A 14,454-nucleotide genomic window follows, 5' to 3' on the forward strand; every position below is an offset into this window, starting at 1 on the left:
AATGTTGCTTATGCCATCAGACACAATTGATGTATTGATTTATTTTGCTAATTTTTATTTAAATCTCTTTTTTTTCCTATTTAGGACATATTTGTTAGTTGAACAAAATATTTGTTTTTAAATCACCCCAGGGCAGAATTAGATTAATCTTCCTAACTACTAATTCAAGAGGATCAACTAATAAGACATTTGATAAGCCTTTTTAATTTTTCCTTTTGATTTTCAGCTTAGTCATGCCTAAAGAAAATCTAACCAGATCATGGTATTATTGGAAGAAATAAAATGTAAATTTACTGCATTATTTTTCAATATAAATAATGGGCTCTTTTTCTACCTTTAAAGCAATAGGATGCTAGTTGTACTCACTTAAAGAAATGGAGAAAATGATACTCTTTAATTTGCTACTTATACTTTCAGTGACTGGAGGGAAGTGATTAGATTCCACTTGCCCATCCCATATTCCTACTTCTCATCTCTACTCCCTGAGTTTGTCTGCCACCACTAATGAAGGCATGTCTTTAGTTAGCAGAGCAGTCTGGCACTCTTTTATTTTGTTATTAATTTCCCAGAAAGGGCTGAATATTTCACATTCTTTCTGCATCTGGACATCTCATTTATTGTGAGTCCTCAATAATACTAAATTGGTATACTGATTAAAAGGTAATTTGTTTTAATGAAAAGAATATCAAAATATCATAACAGAGTTTGGAACCCAGAGTTTTATTTGTTCAGAGATATTTTTTATATTGCCCTGGGGGACAAAACCTTAAATATTATTAGTAGGAGCAGAATGTATTTTCTTTTAGTAAGTTATCACTTTATCTGGAGGATTTTTTCCCAGGCTAGTGGTTGTATTTTATTCTATACTGAAATTATATTATTATTATTGTGAAAGGAAGGGGCCAAAAATGATGTTGTAAATAAAGGATTATCTCATGTGTTATATGGGCAGGTAGGTGGCACAGTGGGATAGAGTGCTGTGCCTGGAGTCAGAAAGACCTGACTTCAAATCTGACCTCAGACCCTTACTAGTGTGTGACCCTGGACACGTTGCTTAACCCTATTTACTTCTGTTTCCACATCTGTAAAATGAGCTGGAAAAGGAAATGGCAAACCACTCCAGCGTATTTGCCAAGAAAACCCCAAATGAAGTCATGAAGAGTCGGATGTAACTGAAACGCCTTAAAAACGTGTTATATGTGAAGAAACCAAAGTGTTCTCTAGTCAGTGAACCAGTTTTATTTCAGAAGGCACCGAGCCATAGACCCTACCCCCAAAACCTTTGTTTTGAGATTGTCCTTTTTGAGATGGATTGTTTACCATAAAAATCAGCTTTAATGACAACATTCATGTAGGTTCCTGAAAAAGGAGGGTTATGTGTATGTCTGCTCCACTTCATAATCTTTAGGAAACTTTTATGTAAGTGTAGTGTTTTGAGTCAATGAGAAATTAGAAAGCTAAATTAAGTTGTGGAGCAGTACAACAAATTAAATTGTACTGAGTTTCAGGGACAGTATCACAGTCTTATAATTGAAGGTGAAGACATGTGTTGAGACCAGGAGCATGCAGGATTTTTCAGGAATTGAATAGAAGCAACAGTGCTATTACAATAATTACCTTTACTGTTGAAGATGATGATAAAGGTTACCAATTGCTGTGCAGTAGTTTATATGTTTTTTCTTGCCAATTTTTCTCTTAAGTATGAAATGGAATTTGTATTCAACATAAATATTACCTAATTTTTTTTTTACTGTCTCTTAAAAAAAACAAACAAGAAGGTGGGTGGCATAGGATGATAGATTCAAATGTACTTACTGTGTTACAAGCCATAGATAGTTATTCTTCTGCCTAGGGCAAGTTCACGTAGAAGCATGAGTTAGCTCCTCAGGTGAAGAGAGTGGAATAGGGTAGGGAAGGAATTTACCCCAGCTTATTTTCGGTTAGCTTCCCGTTTTAATTAATTTTGATTGTTAACTTGATGCCAAGCTCTGTTATTCCTATACAGCTGGAAGACTTCAAGTACTGTGGTGCACCTACTAAATCCAGCACCCGGGGGCAAAACTCCAGGCCTTCCACCTTAGATATATCTCTGCTATTTCATGAACCCCAAACCTCTATGCCAGATTGTGCTGCAAATGTAATGAAGAGCATGGAAGACAAGTGCTATAATGACCTTACTAAAACACTGTCATCTGGGGAAGTAAATAGTTCTAGCAATGATAAGGATAACCACAAAAAAAGACTGAGGTATGAACATAACAGTTTTCTGTCAGTGAACTCACAGACCCCCATGGAGTCACAGCTGCTGCTGAAACAAATTCATCTACTTATAAGAACTGACAAAACTACAAAAGAAGCAGAACCAAGACTAATTCTGTAATATAGAAGGTCCCCCCCAAGTTTCTGTCCATTAGTTTAGAAATGTACCTCAAAAACAGAAATGGCATGCTCCTTTGATACCACACATAAAATTAAGAAAAATAAATGCAGGAAAAACCACTAAACGTGGTCTTCCCCATTAAAAGGAAGGGAAAGTTGTTTTGTTTGGTTTTATTTTTCCCTAGCTTCTTCCTGAAATACAAAGTAGAAACCTTTTATGCTTGAAAACAAATTCAAACTATATCTCTACTATCTCAGTACAGAGTGAAGCTAGATCTTCAAATAATTTAAGCAAGCCATTGTTTTTTTTTTTTAGAATACCTGGAAAATTGAATTTCTTCCTGGGAGTTAGCTTCTTCATCACCTCTGTATCTTAGATACTCAGGTTTTCTTCGAAGTTCAATTTATCCAAATGGCCTCTTAGAGGAGCCGTTCCTGAGTCCTCTAGCTGTTAGTTCTATCTTCCCCCAAACAAATCCTCTCATTGGAAGATTAGGGAGTCCTAGATTGAAAGCTGAAAGGAACCTTAGCAGCTATTGTGTCTAGGCCCCCTCATTTTTTAGATAAGTAAACTGAGGCCCTAGTCAGAGATGTAATGGAGCCAGCTCAAACTGGTTCAGGAAAGCCAATTGTTACATCTTCAATGTGAACATTAACACCTCAGAAACTGACAAACTATAATCAAGGCTTTGTTTATCATTTTGTTTATTGTCTAGATTTAAGAAAGTGATGGAGGAAATGCAAATAGTGAAGATTAAACTTTAAAAGTATGTCTTTATAAACACACAGACACATTCATATACACAGTGTGTGTATATATATACATACACACATATTCATATCTATCTATATTATTGTGTATATATGTATTACATATATATATGTGTGTGTGTGTGTGTGTATGTATATACCCACACATAGGAGACCCCAGCTATTAAACATTTGCTAACATGCTACAGACCTTAGGTCATAGCTAGTAATGATTGAGGTGGGATTTAAAACCAAGATCAGGTCTTCATGATTCCAAGCTGAGTACCTTATCCTATCCACTAACTTACTTATTTGTTTGAGTATTTTTTCATCTTCACCCCTCCCCCATAGAATTTAAGCTCTTTGAAGGCAAGCACTATTTTTTGTTCTCTTTGTTTTAATTGACCAACATAGCTCCTTATATATCTTTAGTACTTAATATCGTCTCATGTGCAAATACTAAGATTGATGAACTCATTGTTTCCAAAGTTCTCTTTGATGAAGCTCACAAGCTTGCTCTCTCTCTCTTTCTCCCCATATATACATACACACACACACACACATATACATACATGTATGAATATGCTTATTGATATGTATATGTATATGTATACCTACCTGTCTGCTCATCCTGTGCAACTTTTGTTAGTATTCTCCCAAAAGGTCTTACTAATTCTATTTTAATGATATCTGAAATAATTGCCTTATAGTGTACGCTGGTTATAATTAAAAATTTAATTTGGATACCTATAACTGCTTACCAAAAATCCACACATGAACTTGGAAAAAAAAAAGCAGGACTCTCTCCTCCCCCCACTCCCTTTATTGTCTCCTTTCTGTTTTGTTAGAGAAGTTAACAACTGGTGTTAACTTGTACTCCATTCTATTTGTACCAAACCTTGGTCTGGCAGATCAAGGTAAGGCTTAGCTTAGGGCCAGGTCTACTCACAAATCTCTTTTGTCTAAAAATAACCTGGTTCCCAGCTGTTGTGGCAACAGACAGAAGAGAATGCTTGGAAAAATGTGAAAATGGAGCTGGAGGGAACAGACAGGTGTCTAACATCAGCTGGCTTTCTAGCCCCCTGAAATCATCAATATCACTCTCTGCAGTAGCTGTTTATGATGATGAAGTCTTGCATATCAAAGAGAAGTAAGACTCTGCCCTTAGGAAGAGAGTTGTTCCTGGAAAATAGTGCTGGTAGCACCACTTAAGGTTTAGCAGCATCAGTGGCTGAGGAGTAGTGGTAGATTCAATTTAATTCAATTCAACAGATATTTATTGAGTATCATCTTGCTAGGCATTGTTGGGAGAAAAACAAAAGTATGTGACATAATTTGTACCCTTGAGGGGAAGCAGGATGATCAGAGATGCAGAGACAGCAATGATCATGGTGGATGGCAAGAATTGTGAGGAAGATAGCCTAGCTGGACAAAGGGTATGCATTTGAGAATAGTAGACGATAAAGTCATATATTTATAGAGCTCCTAAATGCTAATTTTCCATTTGCACTTGATCTTACAGGTAGTAGGGAGTTATAGGTTCTTGAAAACAGTATAATGAAAAGTTATTTAAATTATTTTGATATACCATTTGTTGGAAGATTGTGTCTTTAAGAAGAACAGCTTGCTTACCATTTTTTAATGATCTTATGAAGTTAATTACCAAAACAGTCTCTGTCAGGCCTACTGTACCTAGGTACAGAGAAATAGAGAATTGACAGTTAGTTAATTTACCTATCTACACTGCCTAAATTCATCAAATAGAAGTTTAATGTTAATTCCTTTTTTTGTAGCATAGAGCCAGCAGTATAATCCTAAATCACTGTGTCATCATCTAATATCTGTTAGTTTTCTAGGGTAGTCCAAATCTGAATAATATAAAACTGCTGAAAATGATGGTTACATATTTAATTGACTTTATTAAGCATATCTCATGTTTAGACAAATACAAAATGATTGTTAATGGGCTTGTTGTGACATCTCTTAGTTGTAGCCAGATATTACAAAGATCAATACAAATTAACTCTTAAAATGTGACTTTTGAGAGTAAGGCAGCTGAGGAATGTTTACTTTTTTCTTGGAACCAGACTTTTGGGCTCTTTTTGTTTTTACTGAAAACTATGTCTTCTGAATAAAAAAAAAGTGATATTATTGAATGGATCATAAATGAAGAATCTGGAAAGGACCTCAAAACATATCTAATCAACCCCTTCATTTTACAGATGAGGAAACTGAGACCCAGTGAGCATAAGGTAATTGTGCAAGGTCACACAGTCAGTGCCAAAGTCAGAATCTGAACCTAGCCCCTTTGATTCCATAACAAGATCCTCTGCACTAAATACAGCTTAATTCTTCAACTGACTTTTTTGCAATTTGTGTTTTTATGAACTACATATACACTCTTGCCACTGTTATATACCAGTTGTTTTGTATGTAAGCGTAATTGACTGATGTTAGATTGTACATTCAATTTCCTTATATTCCAGAATCAAATGTACACTTATATACAATGTAATTGATAGAATATATGAGGACAAATTTGAAATTATGTAAGATCATATAAATCTAAATAATAACCTTATTCTAAAAGGCGTTAATTCGAAGTACGTTACATACACTAAAGAACAGAATTCTTGAGAAGATGGTAAAAATCACGAGCTATGGGTAAATTCAATCATATGCATTTTAAGCATTTTATTCATTGTTGACAATAAGTCTCTCCTCTTATTTTCTGATTTTGCTAGCTCAACATTCCCAAAAACAAATTAGTTTTTGTAGCTGAATTTAGAGAGAGCTAGAGTTGAAGGAAAGAAAGGAACAGGAGACTAAAAGAAGAGGGACTTTGATGTCAGATCTGGATCACAAAGTAACCGAATTGTGAAGTGGCATTTTTAAATCTCGCTATTATATTTTCTTGTTAGCAGTCAATCTCATTACCTTTCATGTTGAAATATCAATGACTGGATAGTTTGATTTTAAAATATGTTATATTATTATTCATATGGATAACTTATCCCCTTTTTAAGTCAAATTTGTAGTTGACTGCCTAAGCTTCATTCACAAGAGCAGATGCTTTCCCCCCTTGTGGGTTGCTGTGCTGCATTAAAAGGCCTGTCTAGAGTGTTTAATTTCTTTATATCAAAGCCTTCTCACCTCTGCTGGGGGCTGAAAGAATGATTGAAAGTAAAAGGAATTAGACTACCTTGAGAGCAAAAAGGACCAATATGTGGCCAGTGTGAATCACCAATGGAGTTTTATAAAAGTGGAATTATTTTATGCTTTCAGTGAAGGACTTAAAGCATAGCTTAATTGATTTTTGGAGACAAAAATCTACTAATTTGATTGGATACCTAGGGGGAAAATATTTGGCACTCAAAAATATTAAACAGCACGTGTTTTAGTTTCTCTCTTCTCTAAGCAAATAGATTTTCTTCCCAGCTGTATTTCTAAGCATTTATTCCTTTTGAGCTAATACATTGCTCTTATACATATGGTCCAATTTATTTTTTGTTAGCCTCAATTAGATCTTCTTGCCAATTTCTTTGAAGTAATGTTATTGACACCGCATGTGATTTTATACACATCTCCAAGACAGTTCTGTACATGACATTTCAAAGATTTCTACACTAAGGTTTTAACTTGTCCTCCTAACTCAGTCTCTTTAATCCTGGGATTAACCTGGCTCCAGTTCTATGGATCTTCTCTTTAAAGTGTTGCAGTGTCTTTATGAAAGCTAGTGAAAAGAGCTGAACACAGGACTCCAATTAGGGCCTGACCCTTATAATACACAAGGCTGCATTCATTCAGTTTATCTCCCACACACACATGGAGGTTACAGACACATTCACTGTCCATGCTGAATAGCTCTGCTGCTGAGGGCATGATCAGAGTATTGTGGGTCTGATCCATAAAAAAAAAATTGTACTTGTATAATAATTTCCATACAGAAACTGTGCGTATTTTATGCCCTGGACTATTCATCCATACATAATATAGAATATAGCCATAGTTATTCCCAGTTCTTTTTTTTCTTTTCCTACACTAGAATCTTTGGCCACTTTGACCAGGGATCCTGAGATATTCGTGTTAAACCATGGTCCAAGTTTTTGACAGCTCATTTTATTTATCCCAACCAGAGAAAGAAAAAAAAAAAGACTAAATATACCAAACTTTGCTCAAACAGGACATAATTAAATCAATCTAGCCTGGAAAAGAGAAAAAAAAAATAATGATTTTGGTGAAACATATTTATGAGAAAAGCATCAGGTTTCTTTAAATTTCAGACATGGTTAAAAAGTACTCAGATATATTGTTGCATCACAGGAAATTACCAGAAAATGTGTCATTCTTCATTAAGTGTTTTGTATGAGGGCATCATGGCATTGCCTTTAGCTAGCTGTTCATGGAATCAGAAAGACCTGAGTTTAAATCCCACCTATTCACCTACTGCATTATGACCCCTCACCTCCAAGTCATTTAACTTTTATCAGTGACCCAAGCAACTATCAGAGACTCTAAATTGTAGAGAAAATGCCCAAATTTGGGGCATTTGTGGGAAAAAAGATGACCATATATATGATCCCTATAAGTGGTTCATCAGTCATGGTGATTATATCCTGAGACTGTTTCTTAGATTGTTAGTCGTCCCCGCCCCAAATTTAGGACAAATTATAATTTAACTTTTATTTTTTTTTCACAATTTAGCAATATAATTTGACATCAGACTCAGGGATCCCAGAATGACTTCTCTTGGCTCTATAAACAGACAGGATTGTAAATAGAGAAGAGGAAGGGACCCAATTCCAAAGGGATGTATTTACCAAAAAATTTAAAAAGAATTAGGAGTCCTTTCTAAAACGTGTAATTGGGGGCTGGCTGAGAATTATACCCTTTATTTTTAATAAAGTCCCATATATTTTTATTCTGAATTACAGATTTAACCTATAATTGAGAAATCAACTGAACTTTTATTTATCCATTTGCCTGAAATAAATCCACTCTCGCTTTCAAATAAAAAAAAAAAAGAAATATTGGGAAAAACTTTGAAGTATTCTGGTATGTTGCCTGCAAAATATCATTCTTGAATACAAAGAAATCAGAGGAAATTAGAAATTTTTGTGACTGTGTGATGGACCACTACTCAGCTATCCTTCCCTTAGATGCAATTAGGTGGTGTAGTGAATAGAATGCTGGCCTGTAGTCAAGAAGACCTCAGTTCAATTCTGATCTCTGACTAGCTGTATGATCTTGAGCAAATTACTTAAGTTCTGTCTTCCTCAGTTTCCTCAATTGATAAATGGGATCATAAAAGCAACTACCTCTCAGGGTTGTTGTGAGGAGAAAATGTATGTAAACCTCTTAGCACAGTGCCTGCCACATAGTAAGGACTTAATAAATGCTTGTTTCCTTCCTTTTTTCCTTCCTTCCCTCTGGTGATGAAAACGATTGACTCCACACAAACAAGACGTTATAAAGGAATGTCTTCTTAGCTCATAAGGATATAGTTGTCACTGCCAGGGGCAAGAGTACCTTCTGATAAATGTGAGTTTGGTTCTGGTTCAGTTGAGTGCCAAGACTTGCCTTTGCTGCCCTTTTTCTCCACAGAGATAATCCTCAAGCAGTGGTACATGTGGCCTATGTGGAGTTGTTGTTTTATTGTTCATCCTTCATTCTTGAAGAGGACCAATGACCTCATTAAGGTGATGTTTTGACTTGCAAGTGAATTGGATTTAAGTTAGGCAGAGTTGCTCAAAGGCATCAACCTTACTCTCTCCTCCAGAGTCAATCTGCCATGGTTGAAAAGGGAGGAGTAATGCTTTGTGAGAGAGTTCTTTTTTTATATGCTCCTGGGACTCCTAGGGACCACATCACCAATGCAAAGGCTTTCATTATATGTGAAAAACAAGGAAACCTTTTTTGCCTTAACTACCTAAGTGGCAATAGCTATTGTCTAGCAGCATTTCTTAATTTCTGCATAGCTAATAATAATTCTGTCTCTTCCTCAGACTAAAGATTTCTGCTTTGAAATTCTATCTACTCCACAAAGTTCTCAAACTCAGCTATTATGTATAGGCCTTGCTTTGGCCTACCATGGAAAGAAATGATAATCTTTGCATATTTTTAAATGTAAATCCTCTCCTTCTTGAACTACCTGCAACATTTAGCACTGTTGGCTAAGTATCTTCTCCTTCCTTTTGCTTCAGAGACATCATTTTCTTCTGTTTCTTTTTTCTATTTTCTAATAGAGTTTCATCCTCTTCCTTTCTCCTTAATGTGGGTTTCCCTTAAGTGACTGCATTTGTCCTTTTTTATTTCTCTTTTTATACTCTAGGAAAATTATGAATACTCAAATATATATTTACATTATTTTTGTCCATTTTCCATTACATATGTAATTTTTTTGCAGAAACAAGAGAAAAAAAGTAAGGAAAAAAAAAGCCATTGTGTGTTGACAGTAAGCTAATCTCTGTATCTGGAAGACCTGGTATCGATTCCTGCTTATGACCCGTACTGATTTCATGAACCTGAGCAAATCACTTATTCTCTCAGTTACTCAGGCAATTTTTTAAGACGATAGATTAGAGACCAGATGCTGATTTGCATTGGTAGAAGAATTTTTACCACTTTGAGTTCTCTATAACAGTAAAATCACAGATCTAGTCCAAAAAATGTAGTAATTCTTTTGAAAAATTGTTTAAAATGAAATTCTAAATTAACTGTAAACAATAAGGGAAAGTGTTAGTAAATAGAGGACTGAACTTTGAGTCCAGAGTATCTCTCATATCTATTTCCACAAGCTCTCTCACAATCATTCTTATTGTCACCGTCCTTGCCAACCACTTGGACTACTACAATAGTTTGTAACTTTGATGAGAGTCACCTCTATAGATTCATTTTTTTTTATCTTTTGCCATTTATTTCTTTTGTGTAGTCCATCCATTCTGCTTTTACAATTCTTATTCCTCTTTTAAAACATTCAAAAACATCTTGCTTTGGTTCCATGCTCTCTTAGAATCTACACAGCCTTTATCTTTATCAGGTGTTGATTAATTATTGTTTTGCTTTGTTTTGCGGTACTTAGTCTTGCATTTATAGACTCTTTTACCTGATTTGGAGGCAATATTCCTTTCTGTTATTAACAACCTCCCTGTTGTTATATCTACTTATGCCTAATATCTTTAATTGAGTTCTCTTCCTCTTGAAATCTTTGGCAATTTTAGTCTTCTCCCCAACCCTTATTTTACTCTGTTATTCACGCTCTGACTCTCTCCAGTTTGATAGTTGTTTCTCTTGGAACTGGCTTTCTACATTGGAACAATTTCTTTCTACATTGGGAAATTTACTTTTTGCCCTCCTAAGTCTCTTCCCCAAAATGACTTCTGGGTAGCCAGAACTCCAGTTAGATGTTGGACTCTTACCTTCAGGCTTAGTGGAGTGCCACATAGCCACATGAACATAACTGTCCTATTCCCTTTGTTTGCCAGTTGGCTGCTTGAGCTCTTTTGCCCACAGAGAATAATGCCCCACTGCTTTAGCAACCTCAGCAAACTTTTGCCATTTGGATTTCCAAGGCATTGGGATGACAGGAAGGGCTAGAATTGAGTTCTGTTACAAACTTGTAGGCAGTTTTGTGTAGCCTTACTGCTGGAGCATGGTGGATGGTGAATGAAGAGATGTTGAGTGAGCACATTAGTGGTTAAGGACTGTTGGACTTCTCTGCTGTTCTGAGTTCTTGGTGTCCCATACTGTGGCAACAGCAAGAATTCTTTTATTATTTGTACATAATTCTCATTTTGAGGTGGTTTGTGAGGTTATGAGGATCAGAGAAAATCAGAGAAGTCTTTGCCCTTGATTTCCTCTTAAGTATAATTCAATTTTTTCTTATGACAACAAAGGACTTTCACAATCTGGCATAATCCTATCTTTTCAGTGTTATTTCATACTACTTTTACATTATGGCCAAACTTGGACTAGTCTCTGCCCCCTAAACATTTACCTCCCTTTCCTGCTTCCATGGTTTGCTTATATATTTTTTGATGCCTAGATAGTTTTGTCCTCCTTTTTTTCCATTGAGTCTTTCCCTCAAAAATCATTTCAAATGTCAACTCATTGATACCTTCCCTGTCCTGAGTTGCTAATGACTGCCCCCTTTAAACCTCAGATAGCACTTGGTTTTATACCTTTCCAATGCACTTGACTTAAAATACTGCGTATGATAGTTACCTGTATTGTCTTGCTGGATTGTAAATTCCATGAAGGCAATGATGGTTTTTAATTTTATACTTCCCCAGCATTTATCACGTTGATATAAATAATACATATTTAAATTTTGGAACATTTTCAATGAATTATTATTGGATAATTGATTTTAACTTACAGAATTTTTTGGCTGATCTGAAATTACATATTAATACTATTTGTGTAGGAATTACCTAAATTGTGAAAAATGTACAAAAATATTTATAATTTTGCTTTAAATTTTTTAAAATGACTCCAGGTAGGTTGTTCCAAAGCTTAAATGCCTTAAAGTATCCAAGTAGGGCTTTTTTTGGTATGATATTCAATTTAAACCTACTTTCCTTCAATGTGAAACTATAATGTTCATTTCTTCTCCCAGTGTCCAAGTGGAACAAGTGCCAATTACACCCACCAGTCTCATAGTATCCTTCAGTATTTTTATACAGTGCTATTGTATTATCCTTCATTTATTTTCTTAGATTGAAAAAACCTAGATTTTTCAATATCCTTTATAGATCTTGGCTTAAAGCCCTCTGGTGATTCTAATTTCTCTCCTGTACACTTCATTTTGAGTCCTCTTTGTCCTTTTTGTCCTTCAGAAAATTTTAATGCATATTTTAAATGCTTCACCATCACTAGGATTAAACTGGTATCTTGGTAAATGCCTATTTTATATCATAATTTCCAGCTGCCTTCTTTTTCAAGTTTCATTTGTATTCAAAATATATATCAATCAAGTCTTGAATATGCCATTAATATAAGGATTAAGTGCTGATTTGGCATGCGTATCATATGTTGGCTACTATTGTGCAAGGGTTACCAGCTGGACTCTGGAATGAGACTTTTTTAATGGTAGTTTCTAGAACCTTCTTTTTAAAATAGATAAATAAAAGTACAGGTATTTACCACAAAAAAATTGTGAAAATTATCCCTTTGTTATTGCTAAAATTCAAGTCTCACCTATAAAAAATTGGCCTCTTGTTAAAAACAACACATTTCAATCACTCAATATTTATACCTTCAAATCTACTAATACAGCACTTTATCAATGAAATTCATTATTACAAGAATGCCAAATCTCAGCTCCAGTTCTCACGAGAATAATTTTTTTAATTAAAAAATAAACCCTTTGTTGAATTCATAGTATACTTGGCACAAGGGGAAAAAAACTGTATTATGAGGGAACACTGTAATTTCTTTCCTTGTGGAAGCTTTCCATCAGTTAAAACATGCATCTTTATTTTCTGTGCCTCTGAGCTATGGCATGTAGAAGTCAGTCCTAGTAAGTTATAATTAGAAGTACAGGATAATTCTAATGATGTCTTACAACTGATGAAATCAGCTTCAAGTCTGTCTACCACCTGATTACCATGGAAACCACTGCTGGCCAACAGAGTAATTCTGATCAAAAGGAATTATTATTAATCCACCTAGTATATAGTGGATGGGGATTTGCACAGCTTGTGTTAAAGTTTCTTGTGGAGGCTGAAAGGTGCAAGAAGGGTAAATATTAATTCTTAACGTATTGGCGAGCAAGAATGGCTTAATCTCTGTGGGACATATCTGGCTCTCAGAAAATCAGATATTACCAGATTACAGGATCAGTCTTGCACCACCTAGGGATTGGAGATAAAGAGGTGACTCTGTGGAGGGAAAAAAAAATGAAAAAAAAAATCTGATATAACAAAATTAATTATCTCTTCCAAGTATGAAAAAAGTAAAATTCAAAAACAGAAAGAGGGATCAAGAAACTTGAATGTTTTCTAGTTCAATATGCAAGACTATTTTCAAGAAAGTATTCATTTGCATTGGACTGTGGGAATTTCAGGCAGATATGTAAGATGTAATGCAGGTGATCAAATCCTAGACTTGGAGTAATACAAAGCCTAAGTTCAAATTTTGCCTCTGCCACTTACTAGTTGAATGATGATGAACAAATTAATCTTCCTGAGCCTCAGTTTCCTCTTCTGTATAATGGGGAGGGTGCCTATCATGCAGGGTTGTTGTGAGGCACAAACGACAAATACGAGTAAAGGGATTTGTAAGTTCTAAAGCACCATATAATTGTTAGTTGTCTTTTTTTTCAATGATTATCACATGGACAATAATAAGAGGGAAGGATAGAAGAGTGTCTATACACGGCAAAAAATAAAAATAAAATAGCAACAGAAACTTGCTTAAGGCTACTTTGTGTATCAGTTATTTTTCCCATGATGACATTTAAAATATATATACCATATAACAGAACTTTTAAATAAAAGTAATGCAGTGGATTGAAAGAAATTTCTGACCTAAAAGCATCATTATTATTTCTGATATTACTATTGGTGCCTTCCACACTTTGGGCATATACTCCATAGAAAATATCCGATGATCATTCAGCATTCTTAGATCTATTAATATTTTGCCATTCTTAATTCTGCATATTTAGAAATTCTTCTTTCACTTTACTAGGTCAAGCTGTATTAATGAGAATGTGGAAGCTCAAGACTAACAGTTAACATAGGAACCAATTCATTCAGGCTAATGGAAGTTTAAAACATTATGTGATGGCACATTGTTGGAAAGATTATATCAGTATTGCTATCCTGCACCCTCTGTGACCAATTAAAGGCCATTATTAAGGCCAACTAAAAGAAATGTTTCATCCTGTTGGCCATAGGGTGAATGAAAGTTTGCACTTAAGTGATCACTGAGGACCTGGCATCATCTTGAATCTGTTTACTTGTATTAATACAGAATAGGATTTAAAAGAGTCAGAATGTAATGACCTTTAAAAAAAAGCATTTTTCTTTGTAAATATCACTTTAATGTGTTGTCTTTTTTGATATGTGTAGTCAGTGCCATGCTTGGCTTCTGTTTTGGCATGTAGAAGGAGCCAGAGCACTAGCTTAGCATCTCCTCTGGGTATTTTGGCTTGTCTGGTGAAATGCCTGTGCGTTGTTTCAGCAGCTGTGTAAACTTAGCAAAGGAAATGCCATTTGTATATGCCCTGAATGAAGGCAGCAGCATTTAACATGTTAGCACCAACTTCATAAGCTTAATCATTAGTGTAAAGTATGCTTTGCTATTTTTATTACTTCTTTT

General features: G+C 35.0%; 1 protein-coding gene across 3 annotated transcripts in view; it reads left to right on the forward strand.

Annotated features, from left to right (window-relative positions):
• Positions 1-14,454, forward strand: part of PCDH9 (protocadherin 9) — a 1,052,177-nt gene that overhangs the window by 861,938 nt on the left and 175,785 nt on the right. The window lies entirely within an intron of this gene.

This window comes from Vombatus ursinus, unplaced genomic scaffold (genome assembly GCF_900497805.2).
Source record: "Vombatus ursinus unplaced genomic scaffold, bare-nosed wombat genome assembly UNPS02014942.1, whole genome shotgun sequence".
Lineage (NCBI taxonomy): Eukaryota > Metazoa > Chordata > Mammalia > Diprotodontia > Vombatidae > Vombatus > Vombatus ursinus.